This window comes from Haliaeetus leucocephalus, unplaced genomic scaffold (genome assembly GCF_000737465.1).
Source record: "Haliaeetus leucocephalus isolate CR32 unplaced genomic scaffold, Haliaeetus_leucocephalus-4.0 Scaffold656, whole genome shotgun sequence".
Classification (NCBI taxonomy): Eukaryota; Metazoa; Chordata; class Aves; order Accipitriformes; family Accipitridae; genus Haliaeetus; species Haliaeetus leucocephalus.
In genome coordinates, this window is record NW_010973092.1 from 5472350 (window position 1) to 5493949 (window position 21600).

At 46.7% G+C, this 21600-nt stretch overlaps 1 protein-coding gene across 1 annotated transcript in view; it reads right to left on the reverse strand.

Moving 5' to 3' along the window:
- COL23A1 (collagen, type XXIII, alpha 1) overlaps positions 1–19483 on the reverse strand; it is a 45606-nt gene extending 26123 nt beyond the window's left edge. Inside the window, exons 1-4 of the mRNA XM_010578889.1 lie at positions 19463–19483; positions 3065–3091; positions 1166–1192; positions 479–505 (exon numbers count right to left, since the gene is read on the reverse strand). The gene's annotated coding sequence lies outside the window, so the exon portion shown is untranslated. The remainder of the gene's footprint in view (positions 1–478; positions 506–1165; positions 1193–3064; positions 3092–19462) is intronic.
- Between the last annotated feature and the right edge of the window lie 2117 nt (positions 19484–21600).

The following is a 21600-nucleotide window of genomic DNA, read 5'->3' on the forward strand; positions in this document are numbered from 1 at the left end:
TTAAACCCTTTATTTTCAAAGGCAGCCTAGATATCGCCTGCATGCCACCACACTCCCAGGCAGGTAGCTCAGCAAGAAAGGAGGAACTTTCCATCCTGCCCAACACCGTGCTGGGCCTTTTCTTGCGACACCAGGTCTTACCACCACACACTGGTGCTCTAATACCAACAAAAGAGGAGCACAGCTTCAAGAGAATCATGGAGTCTGCCCCTGACACTAGAAGAGGGCATCGGGGATAGGAAAGCCCAGTAAAAGCAAAACCCTTCATGAGGTACCTGGAGATCTTTACCTCTTGTTTTCCCATGGTCAAAGTTAGGAAAACCACCGCCATAAAGAGCTCCAATGGCAAAATTAAACGTTTCCAGAACCGTTACCGTACCTCGGTTTGCAGCGACAAAGCTGCATGGAGCCTTGTTTTGTGCAGTGACCAAACCCAACCAGATTTTAGAACAAATCAACGTGCTGTGTCACTACTTACCCTCGGGCCGATGTCCCCTGCTTCACCCTGCGCATCAGGCAAAACAGCAAGGGTCAGCTATTAGAGTTCAAATTTCAACCACGAAGGACCGAGCGCGGGGTCAGCTGGACGCGGGAACAGCACACAAGGGAAGTGGGAAGAGTCCTATTGCTTAACGTATTCAAAACCAGGGAGGAGAAGGGCTCGAGACAACACAATAGGGAATGACTCTGCCCTGGCAGGCGATGAAACAGGTAATAAATCAGAAATAGCAGATTGTTTCCAACTCTAGGGCTCTCCAGTAACTGCTTATGTCCTACACATGCGAGGATTAACATCAGTTTCCGTACAGTAATGACCTTCTTTGGCTGCTCTAATTTTGTAGGAGAATGTCATGCAAACACAGAGCGATGGAGCCCGCAGCCTTGCTCTTGGAGGAAAACAAGAAGGTTGTATCCCACTCTCCTAACCCTCAATGGGTTACCAGGAACCCTATAGCATGGATGAGCTTTAAGGCCACGCTTACTCCTCCTACATTTTTGCAAATTCTTTCTGCCCTCCCCTTCCTGGGGCTTTTCCAAGGGCAACCTGACAAGCTGCTGTCATGGCTCAAGCTGGCGTATTGGGGTAATCTGAACTGAAAGAATTACAGCAGAAGGAGGATATACAGCTGCTTCCCCAAAAGCCACGTGTTAATGCAGTCTTTACCTTTTCCCCTTTTGGTCCTGGAGGTCCCTGGAAATACGCAAGAAGGATCCGAGTTAAGAAACAGCAGAATCATCAATGCACACAACATCAAAACCAAGGAGACTACGTTCATCAATTCACAAACCTGAGCCACGTTCGCTATTATTTTAAGTTATACATGCTATTATTTCAATTTATACACTGCTTCACATGAGCTGCACGCTACTAGAAAGCCCCAGTGAGGTCCTGCCTTCTCTTGCCAGGACGGAGGACGGGAGAAGGACCGGGGCCCGGCAGGGACCGCGACAGCCGCTCGCAAACACGTGACTCGAAATAGATGCAAGAGATTTCTTGAAGTATTAAATCACTTCTAGAAAAACACATGCTCAGCATATCATTACAACAATTATACATCTGTTTGAAATAAACAAGGAGGATGGGCTGCTTTCTTTGGCCTGTTTGCTGAAGACATAAGTCATCTTCCCCTCTAAGCAGCTCTCCCCGTAAGACGGGCAGGCAGAGACACGCTGCAGCCCCAAAGAGAAGCCACAGAGCCACGCTTTGATGTGCCTGCTCTGCATCCTCCATCCAGCACAGAAAAATGCCGAATCTCAGGGTTCAGCCCAATTCACAGTGTTTGCCGAAGCGGGACCCGGTGGGATGCAGTAGCTGACAGCAGCAGCATCTGCATCCCCACGCAGCATCCCTCCTGCTGTTAATTTGGCTCTAAGCAACGCTGCTGGCCCCTTGCTGTCGTGGAAGAGATCACAAACAGTCTGGTTGGAGTTTGGCCATTTGATAAGTTTGCTTTTTCGTCCAGATTTTCCCTGCCTCCCACTCAGAGGTCTCGCTCCTGCCTGGTGCACTGGCACGACTTGCAGCCATTCGCATCCACGCTGCTCTTCCATCAGGGGGTTCTGCTAATTCAAAGCCAAGCCCTGAGCACAGCGGTGTGAGCTGGCCTGCCTTTTTTCTTTTCTAATGCTTTATTTCTAGTTTTCTTTTCATTCACATTTGTCATCTTCAGGGGTAGGATAAAAACCAACCGCAGCAATGTACAGCTATAACAAAATGCTCCCCAACTGGCTAAAAATAAGCGTCTGGAGTAACTTTTCAACTGCAAAGACTGAAAGATTTCTGCCCACTTTGAAAATCACAGATGGTTTAGGACCAAAGCTTGGAAAGATTTCAAATGCTGCCTTCTAGTGAACGTGGTGGAATAGAGTGGGATTTGGCCACAAAATACTGAGCTGCAACCTCCTGCAGCAACCATCCAGTCAAAGGACTCAGAGCTGGCTAGTGTTCAGCTAGCATAAAAAAATAAAAAAGTCTGTGTTTCTGTAAAATAAGTAAGAAAAGGCTGGAGCACCTGACTATCCAAAAGGCTTCTGAGTAAAAATGAAGTCAAGAAAACGGCTGATAAAATGAAGTCCAGGCTGTTCCACCAAATATTGCATAGACACCGGGCACTCTCAAGCACTTCCCACCTGAGCTCCTTTGGAGGCAAATGAACCCAGTTTGGGAACAATTATTTTTATGATACCCATTTGTAGTACCAGGAGCACACAACCAAGATTACTGACTTTGTTTCTTCCAAGTTGCTACTGAAGTTTGTTTCCCAAATTTGGCCTGCTGCCCATCTGCAACGTCTCCGCTAGCTGAGCTGGCACATGAAGGGGAGAAGCAGCCGAGATGAGCTGACAGGTGGAGAAAGCTCACCTCGGGCTGTGCTGGCCAGCCCTGGCTCACAATTTAAACTTCCATGTGTTACAGACCACAGAATATTTTTTTCTAAATACAATTTTGTCTCCTGAACAGTTATATATGTAGTAATAAATGAGTAATAGTTGAGATGCTGCCCATCTATTACAGAGCAGCGTGAATAAAGACGTGTTATGTTTGGTACTCGGTGCTACTTACTGGTTTGCCATCCAAACCAAGAGGCCCCTGAAAAGGGAAGGAAAAGACAGTATTATTAAAAAAGAAATAATAAAATAATCAATTTACAAACATAGCAATATCAGTCATGCTCTGAAAGAGGCTCTACTTACATACAGTACAATCTTTGGCTATGTTACTTATATACCTAATCCTTCATCCATGCAATCCAGCAGGAAGGTTTCACAGAAGTACAGTAAGAGGCGTCAAACGATTTGCAGAGTATGAAGGAGCGTGAAAGGAAGCGACAGGATTAGCGACAGGGATAAGGTGACACTGCTCTGGCACAGCGCTTGGGACTCCCTGAGGTTTTTAAAGACTAAAAAAGCAGCAGTAAAACATGCCTGATTTGGTTAAACTGAACAGATCCCAGGAGTCATTGACATCAACCTCGGATCTGAACCATTTGTTTTGGCAAAAGGACTTGCTGAAACTCTACCATTTTACCCACGATGTGGGAATCAGCCATCGCCCTCAGCCCATAATGGTAAATCTCACTGATGGGAAGGAGTGTCTTTGCTGCAGAGGAAGGAAGGGTGCATCTGCCCTGTGGGCTGATACCCAAGTGATTTATTCATCTGCAGCGATACAAAGCTGGAAACACGCTTGTATCTGCAGGACCGAACACTTGGTCACCCCAGTTCTTCCCCAGGTCTCCCCTTTCTAGGGTTGCTGCAGGAGCGCATGGTAAATTGACATGATAAATGGTTATTTCCCCATTGTTTCTGGGATGCAGCCCTTAAATAACAAGAAGCTGCTGAACATATTGGGCCCTAGGAAACCTTGCTTTTGAGAAAGGATGCGCGTGGGGAGAGGAGGCACAGATGCTCCAAGGCCCATGGACAAAGCCAAAGCTGCCCCCGCTGTCAGCTGGAGCTGGCACACAGGCACTTGGGGATGAAGAGAAGCCATTCAAAACCCAACAGTTTCAGTAAATCCCAAAACAGCATTTCCACCAATCCATGACCTACCGCCCCAGAAATTAAAACCTTTCCTCATTTAAACCCAAAGAAGGCTCAGCCCTACAAACCATTCCTGAAGAGACACGGCACGACGGTCGCGAGTCAGCAAAGCCCTCGGACACCTGATTCATTCCCAGATTTCCGACACGCGCTCACATGCTTTGCTGGGCAAGGATCTGCTCCGGAGCGAGCCGTGGGCTGTGCCGAACGGCGGGCATTGCGTCCCTGCGGCAACCTGGCCTTGCTCTTGTCGCTTACTGCTGCAAATTCAAGGGCTACTTGCAGAACGGTGCCTTGGGATCAGCACCCGCTCCCTCCTACATCTGCCCAACACGGCCACACGCGCATCCTCCTGGCTCCTTCTACAGACATGCTGGGCTGAAACATCTTCTTGCATTGCAGCCCTGTAAACCGGGAGGACCCACCGAAGCAAACGTAGTTTGGACTACGGTATAGCGCAATGATAAAGCATCAGAGTTTTCTGTATTTCTTAGGGACCTGGTTATGGTGAACCTTTTTTAGTTCAGCTTAAATCTAGGATGGTGAAATTGAGCAAAAAAGAGAAAGGTGTGTAAGAGAAACCTAAGGGCTGCATTGAAAATAGCATCCTTCCAGCTCACAGCTCCGGCCATCGATAAGGAATAAATCGGTCTGGAGTGGCTATGGTGATGGGGCTTAGAATATGAAAGAACACAGCTCTGTTAGGAAAAAGAGGTAAATCCAGGCGGCTGAATCTTGGGCAGGGCATCGGTACCTGCATTATAAAGACTAAGGGAGCTGTACAAGAGATGTTCAACCAAAAATAAATGAGGTTGTCTTTACACACGAGATTTCTGAAGTGACCAAACATAGGTTATATTGTTCACATGATGTGTATTGTTTCTCATAAGGAACTACCAGTACACAACTGCTACATAGCAGTAACGAAAAATATAAACGAATGCAGTTGCGTCCATTAATGCAAAGGCTTACAAGGTCACAACCAAACTACTACTTCCTTCCCCTAACACTCCCTCCATACTTTATCTCACCTCAATTCCTTGCGTTATAACACCTGGGAAAGGCATGGGGTGCATGGAGCTTCTTTCCTGAAACTATGATTGATTGAGGCGATTCACCTGAAGCTCTTGATGCAACTCACTGACCTCTAGAGGACAAAATGCAGGACCCAAGCAGAGAACTTGCAGCACATTCAACTTCTCAAAGGAGTAGAAGTCCCAAAATTTTTTTTTTTTTTTTAAATTTACAATACCAATTCAGCAGCTTTTAGCTATTCTTGTATCAATCCACAAAGGGACATCCAGAAGGAAAAACAATAGCCTATTCAAAGGATGTTTGTTTGAGGGAAAACATTTAATGCATGAGAGAAACAATATCTGCCGGGCTTTCAAAGGGGCTCTCAGCCAGCTGTGCCACTGAGTGGACAAGACTAACTCAGACTTTTAAATGTTTTGTTAGTCTGAAGTGGAAATTTAATTGACTCCGCTTTACCTGCCCAGCCAAACGTCTGCGTGAGCAAAGGCCAGGTTTCCGAGAGCAGCCAGAGGACTGCACGTGTGAAGTAGGAGAGAGCATCTGAAATCTGGGCTTGCTTACTTGATTGCCTGCAACTTTGAGGAGCACCCATGTGTTGAGATCGTTATTGTCTTATTTGAATTCTGCTCCATGTCATTTAATTAAAGATGAAGCAATCTTTAGTTTATTTGATAACCAAGGAACAGGAAAACAAGAAGTAACCACTTATTCCTCCAGTCAAAAACCATCTCTATAGAAGTTTTCATTTTGGGGAGACAAAAATCACTTCCACTTAAACGACCAGCACAAAGTATAAGAAAAAGGTGAGTTTTCTGGGCACCCCATTACAGGGCCTAATTAAGAGAAAGCAACAGTAGCTTCATGCTGTGCTTTTTGCCCAGGGAAAAATTTCACTTATGCCTTTGCCCACTCTCAGTTACAAGCCTTTTGCTCCAAATCACACACACAGTGATCGCACTTTACATAATTACATATTCAGTACATCAAGACGGGACGAATTTTCTGCCTAGGACAAACCTGATGCTTTAAGACAAGGTAGAGAGAAAACTTGACCAAATTCCCCTGAAACATGGCTCTGGCCAAAACCATCGCTGCACCGGCCAAGCAGGACAAAACCCATCGATCCTGGGTGCTTCAAGGAAGACGACACTGATGTTGTCCCAGCCAACATCATTCCGTGGATGTCAGAGCTCACTCCTAGCTGATAATCAACTCAGAACTCATTTTCTGACCACACACCAGTAAGGATCAGCTGCATTCGGTGCCGGGCCAATGCAGCTCTGCGAGGCATCTTTCATGTTTGAAGAGAAAAGAGGAAATGTTGCAGTCAGTTTGATAAAGAAAATATATATCCGCAACATCTGGCTGGAGCCCTCAGGTTGCCAGGCTGGGAGGAGCTGGGTTAGAGGGGAGAGCTAGTGACACGGAGCAGGGGTGAGCGATAATTGCAATTCTTGCCTTGCTTTCACCCCTCACAAACAGTAACGTAAGCACATGGTGTTCCTGCGGGCGTAACGACCCAAACCTTGGTGCATCCCCCACTGCCATCACCCGGGTGAGGACATTATTCATATAATAATATATATTTTGTGGTATACATTAATGATATATTATTTAATGATATATATTTGATACAATGACGCTGAGAATGCAGACACATGTCAGATTAGATGTTGGGGCTTGAGCAGAGCTCGTTACTGTGTCATGCGCTCTTGCTGCATGCCTTGGTTTGTCCATGCAACATTTCAATTTCAGAGGAAGGGGCTACATCAGATATGTTTTAAAACAAATTCCAATTTTTTTGTTTTGTTTCACAGTAGAAGCTCAGAAGTCTTGAGATACAGCACCAAATATCACCTCTCATTGCAAAAATGAGGTTCACCCAATGCCGAGATCAGCTGAAGGCTTGGGAACAGTTTTGAGTTCACCAAAAAGGGAAGACATGGAGCTTATGAGCTCTGATTCATGTGCAAAAGCTCTTCCAATAAATAACAAGCATTTTCCCCATACATTCCTTACCCCTGCTCAGAGCAAGCCTAGGTGCCAGCCTGGCTAACTGGCCTTCTGCCTTCCTCCTCCAGTGCCATTACTGCTGCTGGCAGGGATGTACTTGCTCTAGCAGCGTTACAGGAATTTTAAGGGGGGAAAATATCTAGTGAAAACAAAGCCAGATATTATTAAGAGGACAATCCTTTGGAGTTGGGAAATCTTCTCTCATAGTTATTTTTAATGTTTCCTGCTCTGCTAAAAATTAGCACAGGGGTCAGAAGGAACCCTGCAGTCAAATTTTAACAAATTCAAAGGGCTGCCTTCAATCTCTGTCTCTGTGGTTTCAAAAAATGGTAAAATCTTACATTTGAGAAGGAGGAAAGTGTCAGAACAAAAGAGTACGACAATATTTTAGTATCCCTGCAAAGGGCCCTGGGTCATTAGGCAGCATGGTTTGCAGTGCATCCAGGGAGCAGGAACCATCCTTTCCTATAGGCTACGCTGTAAATCTTTGCAAGCGGGACAGTGTCTGCTGGCGATGTGGTTCCTCAGCACATTTTTGTATGAGAAGAAAGCTCTGGCGAAAGCTGTGGCCAAGCATGCCCTGCCAGACCCGTCACAAGGAAAGTGGAGAATGGCAGCCAGGTTGCTGTGGCTCCCCCGAACTTCCCAGCTGAAGGAAAAGGAGAGAAGAGGGACTGAGAAATGAAATGTGAGTCCCCTAAATAGCAGCTGAGAACCACTGGCGCTAACTGCAAATGAATCGAGTACAAGAGACATGCTCTGGGATGTCACCTCTTCCTCATCCCCAATTACTGCTACCCCCTCCTCCCTCCCTAAAAGTCCTCAGTGCAGAAGCCCTTATAAAAAAAGAGGTTTCTACTCCATCCAATACCACCTCTGTTACAGTAATAATTTACCCTTCCAAATAACAGCATTTAAATATCTGTGAAGAGGTAGACTTCACGTATGAATTTGGTGATACAAGGAATTATCCTGCCCGCACACCGACTGCAATGGCTCTGAGCCCAGAAGACAAATCCTTGGTGGGACGTTTCTCCTGCATCTGCCCCGACCTCTGGGGTCCCCGGTGTGAGACCCTGAAATCACGTCAGCCTGTGGCATGACACAGCATTGGAAACGTTCCTACCAGAAGCTGTTGTATTTAAGCATTAAGATCGTTAAAATCACGATAGCTTCATGTTTAATTATATATAGCGTGGATGGTCTCACTGGAATGGGATGGGATTGCTTCACAGGGGAACAGCCCTGCACTTAAAAACATAAATAAGCAATTTTTTTTCAGCATGAACATGATTATGAACAATCCTTTGCTAACAGTTTTCTCTGTTTCTTTGTTTGAAAAAAGCTACTTCAGTACTGTCCAACACAAATTCCCCTTTGGTCCATATCTGCATAAAACCCCAAAGCCTACTTTTTCATTACTAGGTGATAGGGTTTTTTCCATCGTTTTAAAAAAAATCATATAGCTTCTACAGTTCTCTTACAAGCACAAAACAGCGATATTGATGAGGCATGATTATTTTTTTAATGTTTGTAAGACTAATTGTTTTAACTTTGAAAATAATTTACACTTATCATGCCATGCATCAGTATATTTGCTTTAAAAACAGAAGCAAAGAATAATTGAAAAGAGGGAAACTTCACTAGCTCAGCTGCCCCGCAAGGCATACAGGTCTTTTAAACATATTTTCTAGGTAAATCAATAAAAGATCTTTTTTTCTTATTTTCAAAATCACTAAAAAGAGCAAAGCACTAAAACAAGTCCTGATAAACACCCTGTTGCCAGATTTAACAAGGAAACCATTTACACAAGGCATTCCCTGCGGTCCCAGTTTTGCACGAGTTAAGCTTTAAATACATCCAACCCTGGTAATTTAGCTCATACCTTTTTGCAAACATAAGTACCTCCCGCAGGGCAGGTCCCCCCCCAGGCCATCGTGGCAGGTAGTCCAGGGGCTGCTGCCCCCCCCCAAATCAGCCTTGATGGCACCTGCATCCTACCCCGGCTGACAGCCAGGCACTGGGACCACGGCTTTCTGCACGCAAGCATCAGCTGATTTATAATCTTCTCCAAGGCGGTGGCAAGATGTCATAGAAGTGAAAGACAAGCCAGACATGGGTATTTATTTAGCCATTAAGTTGTATTCCTGGATCAAAAGCTACTTTAAATGTCAGGCTTCATTAGTCTATTTATCATGAGGGCAGCAGGTAAGAGAAATTACTATTACCAGTGGCAGCTCCCCTTTGGGACAGCTCTGGATATAAAGCACAGCAGGAGACACTTGTGTAACAGAAGGTGTTGCACAGCGTTTTCATTTGGCTTCCCTCGATAGACCAAACCCTGCTCGTGGTGTAGCACAAGAAGAAAGAGGATTCCGAAACCCAGGCACGGCCACTTCTGCCTATATGTGTGTATTACCCCATGTCTGGAGACAGCTCGGTGTACAAGTTTTGGGGGGAAGATTCACTGCCATTAAGGTTTTTGAGAGTTTAATGGGAAACCATCTTCTGGTTTGGTTCTCTCCCTCCTCTATTCCATTTGTTGCTGCTGTCCTGTATGGTGTCAGAGCCAGGTTCAGCGAGAAAACCCTATTTCATTTTACCGGGGAAGGCAATTAGGGGTTCCCCAAAATCCATCTCCCTGCAAACCACAATGCTGCATGTAACATCCGACCCCAGTCTTGGGGGGAATCCCGATGGGGCTGCTCCAGGCAGTGGGGTGACCCAAGTCCCCTTGCCTGCAAATCCCCCCCAGGCTGTAGCAGCTCTCGCACCTCTGCTAAATTTCTTTCCAAAAAGGCCACCTGAGCACAGCCCAGGCATTGTCCACAGAATCTGGTGGGGCTCAGCGTCACCAAAGCCACAAAGGCTCCTCTGAAACATTTCTTTTGGGGGGAAACGGCATCCCACGGTCCAAACTGACAGCAGTAAATCCCCCAATAGAGATGTCAGGCAAACGATGCAGAGCAGCAGCCTGATAAGAGGCAAGTGTGTGTTAACAAACTAACCAAAAAAACCCCACAAATCTGTGCTCTAGTCTAAAAAAAAAAAAAAAAAATCTGTCCTCAGACTGCTGGGCGGCCTCTGCCCATTCTTTGATGGAAACAGAGCAGAAAGGAGCAGTAATTTGCTAAAAACTTCACCCATAATGCAAACCAGACTGCGGGGCTCTGCAAGAGAGCAGCCACCTCGGAGGCTGGGCTGGTCCACGCCGGGCATCCAGCAGCCGCGCACAGCCAACCCCTGCAACGAGAGCCCAGCTCCCTTCTACAGGGCACGAACACTTGCAAGGGTTTCTGAAATCCTTGGGAAACAAAAACTAAACAAAAAAAATCCCAGGGAAAAAAACCCCAAAACCCACCCAAACCCTATCTTGAGAATGTTTCTGGGGCAGCGCCAGGACCTGCCCACTGTTCAGCTCCTCCTTTGCATCACCAGCGTGGGCTCCCCGGAGCACTTTGGTTCCCAGCTCTCTTTAGTGGGCATGGTTAATGGTTGGACTCAATGATCTTGAAGGTCTTTTCCAACCTAAATGATTCTATGATTCTATTCTATGATTCCCAGACATGCCAATCACCTCCATCAGGGCTTCGTTGTGGAGATAAGGCACCTTTTCTCCTTTTCCTTAAACGCAAGATCTGCCTTCTTCCATCCGTTTGCAGAGCTCCCTCCTTGTTTTACTGGATGTCTTCTCAAAGATGCTCAAGAAAAAAAACCTGGAAGCAAATCTAATGCTGACCAGTCCAAAGGGGAGGAAAGCGAGCGCTGCGCTGGAGCTGTGTGGGACACCGCTTGGGTTTGTGAGCAAGGTTACTCGGATAAAATGCAAAGAAATGCCACCGCAGAGCCGGTTCGTTCGCTCCTCCTGATGCAAAGGGAAGGGAAGGAGCCACCGCGGCCAACTGCCTCGGCTCCTGGGCCAGCAGCTCTCTGCAAGGAGCACCCCAGCGGGTCAGATCAGCTTATCTGCTGCTTAGCATCATTTCAGAAGCAACAGCTCACTCATCTGTGCATCACATTGCACCAGTTTTCTTCCAAAACAACAAAGTGGTTTTATGGAAGAAAGAGTTCCCCTGACTTCCCCCAAATTTCTGAGGCTTAAATGAGTTCCACGTGTTCTGTGCAACTGCTTGTTTCATGCATTTGGTTTTCAATTGGGTTTCAGAATTTTTTTTTTTTAAATGTCCAACTATGAGAGAGGAGATAGCCTCTGTGGTGGGAATGCAATTTTGAAGTCGGCAAGCAATTGTTTTGGAAGAATATTGACACTTGAAGCAAACACTTCAGCCACTTGCTGTTTTATATTCTTCCCCCACCAGCGCCACCCCTAGTTGACAGCTGCTGTTTGGTTTACCTCTCTTGTGGTTAATGAGCAAACTTATTGTTTTTTCTCAGTTTTCCTCTGCCTACAAGCCAAGCCTCAGTACCACATGGCTGTGCCCAAATGCACTGGAAACAGAGACATAGATCCACCAGCTGCACCCGCACTTGAAGCGGGGAAACCAGAGGAAAATCAGCACGAGAAGCCAGAAACCAAATCCCTGCTTCAACCAGGCATCGGGTGGTGAAGGACCTTTTCCACCATGCATATCCCTAAGCCTCCCCCTGCACGAGCCAGCTCAGGATAAGGTGGCCAAGCTGGGTCCAAGTCATCACCTGAAAAGCCGTGCATGCCCCATATCAGAAATCTGTTTGTGCAATTTGGGCAGAAAAGTTCTCCTTGCTATTGCTGTCGGCAACTTCACCAGGCCCTCTCCTCTCCCCGGCCAGAAACATGGGGAGTGCAGAAGATCAACAAATGCATCTGCAATTCCTCTGCTGGGTGAGATATGAGACAACTTCTTATTTTCCCTATGGAAGAATTACCTCTAAATCAAAAGAAAAATAAGCTGCTGCCACAAAGAGCTGGTCTTTACAAAGTCATTGTTGTCTCCACATCAGAGAGCCAGTAAACGGATGTAGCAGGAAAATACGCTGGATCTGCTTTCCTTGCATAAAGCGATTTTCCCCTCTAGGCAAATAATTACGTGAATTGGCCACAAAACTGATATTAAAATAAAATGAAAAAGACTAGAACTCCAAAGTTTGCCTTGTAAAATGAATATTTGTTACTTGTGTCTTTTGGGCTCTTACTGGGAGAAGTATGCGTGCAAATGACTTCATTCACAGGAGAATTCACACTCCTTGAATTCTGAATATTTATGAGTAAAGATATTCAGAAGAACAAACACAGGACCAAACCCTAAATTACAGCTATGATCTTGATGAACCTCGCTAAGAAAACTAAATAGCCAGCTTACCAACAGAAGCCTTCATTTTGGGGATGGACACCAATCACATGATGCAGTATTTGAAAATATCTGTCTAGAGATGCCAGATATTAAATATGAAATTTTTTAATTCTGTGCGTGCACAACCAACCAAAACACCCACGCAATGTACAGACGCTCCGTGTCCGCGCATGAGCTACCACCCAGGGTCTGGAAAGCACCCACCCACTGTGAAAAAAACAGGAAAAGTCTGAGATCCACACGCTCTTCCCTACAGCCCATCAGGTCTGGCCACATAGCGTGGTCTCCCATATCTCAACATGGGATTTCTGGCAGCCCTCCTGAAGAGTTAAACCACTGCCTGTTGCTCTGGTTTGGGCACGGAGCAATCTTGAGCTCTGCACGACTCCTCCTGTGACCCTCTCCGGCTGCACCCTGAGCGTGCCCAAGCAGGACTTGGAGATAATTGCATAGATACAGGCAACTCATCGAGTCACCAGGCAGTCCAATTCCAAGTTACTTTTACAGTTCTCCTGAAAAAAACAGTTTATTATTAACGTCACATCTGGTTTTCTGGTGTTGCCATTTCCAAAATGCCTGGCTAAGTGCATGTCTTGGAGCTTTCTGGTAAACTCTGAGGGACCACAACGGGACGGAGGAACTGCCACCAGGAACCGGCTTGGGCACGTGTTCCTCATTCCCCACACGTCAGCCTGTCTGTATTCATAATACATTTATGGGTCAACACACAAACAACTTGCACAGACTTTCCCTTGCTAAGTTATCTACACTAATTGAAATTCTTAATTGCTGAGGGGAGAAAACCCCAAACTCCATTGGTTATGGCCAAGGTCTAGAGCTGCCACCAAAGTCCCCATCACGCTACTCCACTGCACTGGAGTCATGCAAGTCAAGGAACCAACTTCCCTTCTGCATGTGCTCCTCCAACTCCTCTCCCAGACATCAGCTCAGAAAAAACATTTGGCTTCACTTTATGTCTTGAAAATTAATTAAAAACAGAGTTTATCATCCTTACAAGCTGATTTCCGGCTACAGGCATTACAGTTGACTTCAGTGGATAACTCTGGATTTACAACTCTGTAGCAAAAGGAAGACATTAGCTCACTGTACATGGCTCCCAAAATAAAGTTTCTGGAGATGCTGAGCTGCTTGGCTCCAACAGCATCTTAGTGTGAGGTGGACTTCAAATACCTGAGAACGGCCTGTACAAGAATATTTCAATTTTGACTGAGCAATTATTCCCCAGAAGGTGTGCCAGCATTGAGCAATGCCTCTGTTGTGTCTCTCCTTTGCCCTAAGTCCGTTATTTGATTATATTGGTGTAGTTACCTGTCATTAGAAGAGGATGCTACTACTCAATATTGAATTATTTTGAGTAACAAGCTGCATTACTTCTAAGCAGACAGAACTTGAAGCCCTTTTCTCCGTGCCTTCCTAAAGAGTTCCCACCATTAAGAGTGACAGGCAGGAGGATTCTTGGGCTCTTTCAGGCAACACATGAGTGACTTACAAAATTCAGAAGGCAAACATTATACACTAGAGAAACAAAATTAATAACACTGCTCAACTAAAAATAGATGCTAATATTCTAAGGAAAATGTATAACATAGGAGACAACTCTGTTTCATATCATACTTTTTTTTTCTGAAAGCCTCTTCCCTGCTCTGCTTTTTATTAATGAAGACATGCACATGAAGTAATTCCCCTCATTAATCAACTTAATTCTTTTGGTTTCTTCCCACTTGAAGTGACAACCCTCCATTCGGGATGTCACGTAGCAGCGTAGCAGAGACTAATTTTAGGGAGGGACAAGTAGCAGAGACAGATGAAACTCTCGAGAAACAGAGACTTTGGCTTCAAGAGGCCTCTCCAGTAGACGGGAAGAGGGAAGGGAATGGGTTCTGATGAACCACAAAGGCAGCATCTCATTGGAAAAGAGAAATATCGTGCAGGAGGACAGCTGAGTAGTTTGAAGGCAAGTATAAAACCATACCCGCATGGGGCAGGGGAAGGGATGGGGCCAAAAAGCATCACCCAACCATTGCTTCTCCCCTCTGTACGTTTTTCGACTCCATTAAACAGCTACATAACGGGAAGATCCGCCTGCACTGAAAGGTCAGCTGCAAAGCCTACTTGCAGTCCAGCTCTTCCATCTGCTCCTCATTTTCTCTTTTTTTCCTCCTGCCCAGATGCAGCTGCCCGCCCTGCTAACGTAAGCAGCCGAAAGCCCCACTGCATCAGCCCTCCGCACAGCCAATCCCTCCGCTCCCCTCCCAGCTTTACGAGGGCAAATGCCCCCCGACACGCTGACGCACTGACAGCACATCAAGTCGAGGGGAACCGCTCGGCAGCGCGGATGCTCCTTGCTTCAGAAAGCACGGCTCGGGACAAGTCCCAGGGGATCCCGGTCCCAGCGCCTGGGTCTGCCCAACGAGAAACACATTTCCATCATCACGGCGGCCGCACATCTGCTTTTCCTCTGCTCCAGAGCGCCCTTGCGCAAACCCGAGCTCAAACTTCAGGGCCGTGCTTCAGTTTGGGGATGGGCCGGGTGGGCTTTTGGAAAAGGTGTCGCCCAAATTTTCCTCGTCCATCCGATCTAAAGGCTGCTGTCGTCTCTTCAGAAGAGCTGGCGACGGGAAGCACCGGAGCAAAACGATGCAGTTAAACCAGCGGCGGCAGGAACACCCTCCACGGCAGCAGGGAGACCCTCAGCACACACTTGGACCCCTGCAAAGCCCGGGGCGAGGACAACCGGGACTCCACCACCATACCCACAGCCACCGGGCAGGTCCCCCAGCAGGGGACTTGCAGACACAGCCGTACCACCAGGCAGGGCTAACCAAAGGTAGAGCAGGTTGCTCAGGACCTCATCTAGAAAACTGATGTTTTTTCTCTCCTGAACGGCTCGTTTTGCAGCATTTTTTTATCACTGTTTTTTTCCTTAGAGACCGCTGCATCACTAATAAATCAATGGAGCCTTGTAATCAATCTGTAATTATCAATTATTCTGGGGTTTCTGTATAAAGGAATCATTTATTCTGTAGTTTTCAGTCACCAATGCTGCCAGTTCACCCCAGGACACCATCCGCCACACACCGACGTGTTACTCCAGCCACCACCACCAGCACAAAGAGCCAGAGGAACATCGCGGTGTCCAGCAAGAAGGACCACGCAGACATCAGATGAGAAAAGCAACCTGCTAGTTCTCCTCCACCTTTGGGGTAAAGCGCTCTGCTTCCCCCCCCAGAAGTTGTTTTAGGTAATTTTCTCCAAAAAGGACTTTCCAAGATTAGCATTTTGGCATCCAAAAGAGTAAAAGCCTCCCCGCTGCCTTCATTTGCGTTCTTGCAAGCTCGGGAGGTGCAAGGCAGGCTCTCAGATTAAGCAGATTTGCCCCTCGAAACTCAGGAGCTTATGATGATCACTCTAACACCATTACTATGGGCAAATTACGCAGCCAAGAGGAGGAAAAAAATGAAAAAATTGCAGGTATTTTGGACACTAAATAGATCTTCCACCTTTCTCTGCCCTCAGCTCTCCACAGAGCACACACACGGACGACCCACATTCAAGTCCCCGCAGAACCTGAATGATATTCAATATAACGGCTCTTAAATTGGCTCTGAGACCCTTCTTCCCCCCAAGAGCTGGTTCTCGCAGCAGCTGAAGCGAGAAGCACGGCGAGTCGTGAGCTTCTGCCATGTTAATCAGTCACCGGGGTCTGGGTGAGCCCGTGGGAGCCATCTCTGCCCGACCCAGGCTGAATGCAATTTCCCCTGTGTGTAACTGGATTACCTGCAGAGCAGTTTTTATGTCGCAATTTTGTTATTTGTCAAGTGCAGTTACAAATCTGGCAGCCCAAGTTTCACCCTTCCGACATCAGCTTTCCCCACCTGTCAGAAAAACCCCAAAATGGATTAGATTATTGGCCGGGCGCTCAAAAAAAGTTTTAAAAGCCTCCCCAGCACTGCAATTAAAAAAGAAACAGAAAGTCTCAGAAAAGACAATCTTCAGGCAACATCTGAAGCAGCTGATACTGCAAAGGCACGTGTACAGCAGCACAAGTTCGTGCCTTACCACAGATATCAAAAAGGCTCTTTTTTCCTTAATCTGCCCCTGATATCAAAAGTCCACTTTAAACTAATCATCTGCACAGTCTTTGTCCTGCTGTCAAATTTGGCTGAAATGGGCAAGGTTCAAAAGTTACCAGGGAAAGAGAAGAGAAGACAGACCCATGCAGCCCTTAGCCCATAGGAACCTACGTTGAAATTCAGGCTGAGTTATATGCTGCGATCCACGTTCAATGGGATGTCAAAACCAAGTCAAACAAGACCAGAAAAGCAACAGAACCCGACATTCTTCATTGCTGTTATGGTAATGTTAGTAGGCTGTACCATAGGTCTAAAAATAGAAACTAAATCCTCTCCAGGGTTTAAAAACTAATAATAATGAACCTATAGAACTTCATAAAGAAGAAACTGTTTCTGCTGTAAAGTTTTATTGCAGGGCACAAACCCCTCCCCTTAAGATGTTAACTATCAAAATATTGAAAGCATCTTACAAAAGCTGTTTTCTCTTTGGACCCTGTCTCCAGAGCTCTGGTTCACTTCATCCCTTTAAAGCTTCCATTGCTTGCAGGTCGGTTATACACCAGCAGCTCACAAATAAACTCAAGGCACTGCTAGCCAAGGGATGCACGTGTCACCACACCTATCTCTGACACCAAACACCATTTAATATCCACTTGCTACTTCTGCATTTGCACCACATCCACCTCCTGAACCAGCTCGGAGTTTGTTTGATCACCCTGAAGGGAACTGAATAATTAAATTGATTTGACTACACAACTGGATGTAATAAAGCCTGTCCATATGCTTCTGCTGAGTAAGACTCTCAAGGCTGTTTTATGTTTAGTTTCCTCCTTCTTCAGGTATACGTATTGCTTAGGAAATGCAATTATCGTCACCTCCTTATTAGATAAAGCTAATTACCATAGCCACAGCCATGTGGATGCAGTAATTCAGCGTTTGCTAGGTTTGGCTCAGCCAGTTTTACAAAGTCAGGAATAAGACCAGCCGCACAGCTCGCCTGGACTGCAGGTCCTGGAGGGAAGGAGAGAGGAGGGAAAACCTCTCGGCAACATTAACACCATTTTCCTGGTGCAGATATGGCAGCAGGGCTGGAGGTCACTGCCAGGCCCCGGCACCATCCAGGAGAGCTGAAGCAGCACCAAAATCCCTCACCAGGAGCTGGGATGGGCTGCCCACCCGGACAGGCTGGGGGTGATGCTCCGTCCTAGGGAAAAATCACTATTTCCCCCCAGCGCTTCTGGTTTTCAGAGCTCTGCAACCAAACCACAGGCACAAGCTTTGCCAGAATATGACTGACACAGAGAAGGGGGGGAAACCTGCCATGGGCACTGCTAATCCAGAGGCGGTTACCCACATCCCCCAAGAACAGAAAGCCACCCTAAAACTGCCATTAAACAGCCCAATTAGAGCAAACTCTCCCATCTTAATTTCTAATCAATTAAACTCTTCATTTCCAACAAACCACTTGTACATTTGTATAACCTCTGGGGCCGGGCAGGTACCGCCTGAGGGAGGCAAACCACCGCTCTGCGCCCACCCCAGCCCTCCTGCCCTCCCAAATCAGCAGCCCCGTTTGCTCATAGACTTCCCCACCCTTCCCTCACACTAAATTTTTTGAAATTGGTGGAGCCCTGAGTGCTTTCGTGTTAGGGATGCAACAGCAGTGCAGATTCGTTCTGCAAAATTAACCCCCTCTCGCACCGCTCCCCTTCTGGGGCCGGTGCTGCTGGGGAAAGAAACGCTGCTGTCTTCCCCCAGGAAGGCTCACAGGGGTCCAGGGGGAAAGAAAACTGAAATCGTCTCTCTCTTTCCCTTCTGATCCTCCTTCCCTTGAGCTTCCAAGTCCATCACACACAGAAAACTCAATAGAAGTTTCTGTGGTTTATGGGTGTTCAGGGGGAACTGGGCCAGGGCATGAGGTGGCAGAGACAAGGAGTGAGTTTTCCTAACACAGTCCTTTGGAGGAAGGAAAAGAAAGGAAGGAAAAGAAAGGAAGGAAAAGAAAGGAAGGGAAAGAAAAAAAAAAAGGCATCAACCACAGGAAAGAGAAGGCTAAGTACTTTTCTTTACCTCATAAATGGAACAGCAGGGCAAATAGCCAGGAAGACCCTTCCAGAGCATCAGGCAGTGCAGGACTTGCTGCACTCATTAAAAAAAGCACGAACAGAGCTGGAAACGTGCTGTGAACACGGAGGATCTAGACAGCGATTTTTACCAACCCATCACAATGAGCGCATAACACGGGAGTCGCTCCCCGACGAGCCATCGCGCCCCTGGGAGCCGGAGCACCGCGGCCGTCCGAGTGCATTACTGGGGATGAGGGGAACCAGCCGGGAGGCTGCAGTTTGGGATCTGGCCAGAACAAGGTCTCCCTCCTCCTGCAGAAAGCTGCTCAGAGCCTTTAACAGCCCCAGGTTACCCGCGTTATTTCTCCCCCAGAAGACGCCTCCCTCTAACACCGACATTTCAGTGGTGCCCATGGGCACGGCAAGGGCACCAACTCCCAAATTACCCCTCCTCCTCCAAGCCTCTGCAAAATCTCTCCTTGCCGACAGGCTGGGCAGGACACCTCTGCCCCCAGGGAAAAATTTTTTGGAGTTTGGTGAATGAGGACCTCTTTCAACACCTGAAGCTCTTCCACCAATGTCCCCAAATTTGGCCACCGCCAGCTGTGAGCGGGACAAACCCCAAAGCCTTCGCTGACTTTGCAGTCCAGTGAACTCTTAGGCAAGAGCACGAACAATACCATGAAAGGGCTCAGGTATTTCACCCTATAAACATTAATGGAGAATACTGCACAGGCTCCTGTGTTTTACAGCTAAATCCCTCAAAAGCTATCACTGATGAAAAGGGAGGGAAGCAGGATAAAAAAAAAAAAAAAAGAGACCAAGACAGGCAAAGAAAATCAAGTGTCATGGAAAAGATGGAGAGGACCACGGAGAGCAGATTAGAAGAGAATAAAAATAAAAGGAATAGCGGAGTTACCGGGTAACCATCGCGTCCTGACTGCCCCTGTGGTGGGGGAACAAGTGAGATAACAAGTCAGTCAATGCACCCGTAGCAGCATCGCAACACATAGCAGCAGGCAGGAGACGGGGCCATCAGCTCCCCAGCCAGCCCCGGGACTAAACTCTCTCCAGAGAAACCTCTCAGGGCAAATTTTCCTTTCGGGAAGGTCATGCTTACAGCACATTTTTCCCCAGATTTTGATCTCGTGCTTCCCTTTAGCTACTTACCAAGGCTTTTGCCAACTCACACCCACCCCTGCTGCCTGTGCTCGGTCCCTGCCGCTGTGGATGCGCGTGGTACCCACTAGATCCTGGCCATAAACCCGCCCCGGGACGTGGGTACCGAGGGGTACGGGAGCACCCGGGTGCTGGGGAGGCTGCGGCGATGCCAAGCCAGCGGCTGGGACAGCCCGCCTGCCCGGGAGCAATTGCTGAGCTTCAAACTCCTATTCCAGCACTTGGTTCAATGAAGGTTTCCCCCTCTTTGATCCGTTAATTTCCTCGCGGGATGCGGCTCTCCCAGCTCACCTCTACGCTTTGCTTTAGTTTGCAACGAAGCAGAAAGAAAAGCTGATGCTGCGGGGAAAAGACCTTACTTAAGTTGCCAGCAACACCTGCAAGATCAGCGGAAGAAACCGCAACCCATTTCAGGATATTTCACCTTTTCTGCTCTCCTCAGGGGGGTTCCCAAAGGCATTTACAGCTTGAGCTGCCGTTAAACGCGCCGTGAGCAAGAGCAGAGGAGCCTGCTGCAAGCCAGACGTAAGGCAGATTCCCGGGAAGGAGCTGTTAAGTATTAGCTGGTACACAAGTAGGCAGTAAAGCGTGTATCTGGTACAGCAATGTTGTCTGCTACCATAAACATAGGTTATGTCGGCATGCTGCGGCTATACAGTCAGATTCATACATTTCTTAGGGCATGAAATAGCTCTGGCAGCCCCCTTCGTACCACGCACGGTGGTTCTCCCGTCTTGCTAAGTGCCCCTGCAGCTTTCAATGCCTCCTGCAGCCCGACTGATTCATCCAGAAACAACATTGACTTCAACAACCACCTATTTAACAAATTACAGTCTTGGGATAAAGCGTACAGTGAGATTTTTATGGAGATGTATGGCACTGGAGCACGCGCAGATAAATAGGAAACACTTGTAACTCCCAGCCCTTGCTCGCTGGTGAGTTCCCCAGCCAGCATGCTAATACATAAAGTGTTTGTTAATATCTGGGACTGTAAATGTTTAATTACGGTCTGTGGTAAGTCTATCCTTCAACTGTAGAAATTTCCTACCCAGCATGTGATTTTAATACCCTCCAAAACAGAGGGTTTATAGCACATCTGAGCAGAATACCCCTTACTCACAGACAGGACGATAAATCATCCAACAGCCACAAATCCTGTACCACAAATTCTAATAATTTCATATACACAACTAGCTTATGACAGCCAAAAAATAAAATACCAGAACAACTGCTACTAGGGAACAACAGAATTGAGGATACAGTTTTAGCAGAGTGTGATGCTGTACATGTAAGATGTAATCGATTCCTTATGGCCAAAATCAAGAAACAGAAGAAACTAATAGAGTTAAATACAGTACTGTTGAAATAAAATAATATTGTGGTTCTGTGGGTTCTAGGACTTTTATTATATATTATGTTTAAAGAAGTCTCTGGCAAATACTGCTTGCAGGATTTTTTTTTTTTTTTAGTTTTTTTTTTTAAATGAACTAAACCAGGAGTTGTCTTTTAAAGAAGGGCAAGGGGTGGGGCGGGGGGAGAAAAAAGTCTTGTTTGTGTTAAAACTCCCCTGTACTCCATTTGCAATTCAATAGTGCCGTGGGAACCAGGAAATGAAACCAACTAGAGACAAAGAAAAATTAATAGTGCACCATATGTTGCCTATGTCAAATCACATACAATAAAAGTGAACAGACAGCACACGTGAGGAAGCGTAACCCAGCTGGCTGCGTGTGGGCTGATAACTGCCTCTGAGCAGGAGCAGAGCCGAAATGGTTAAATAAATCCATTTTAAATAAGTCAAAGTACTTCATTAAAGAGAAAAACATCCCTTAAAAGATGTATAATATGGAGTTTTAAATAGGCAGTATCCTCTTCATT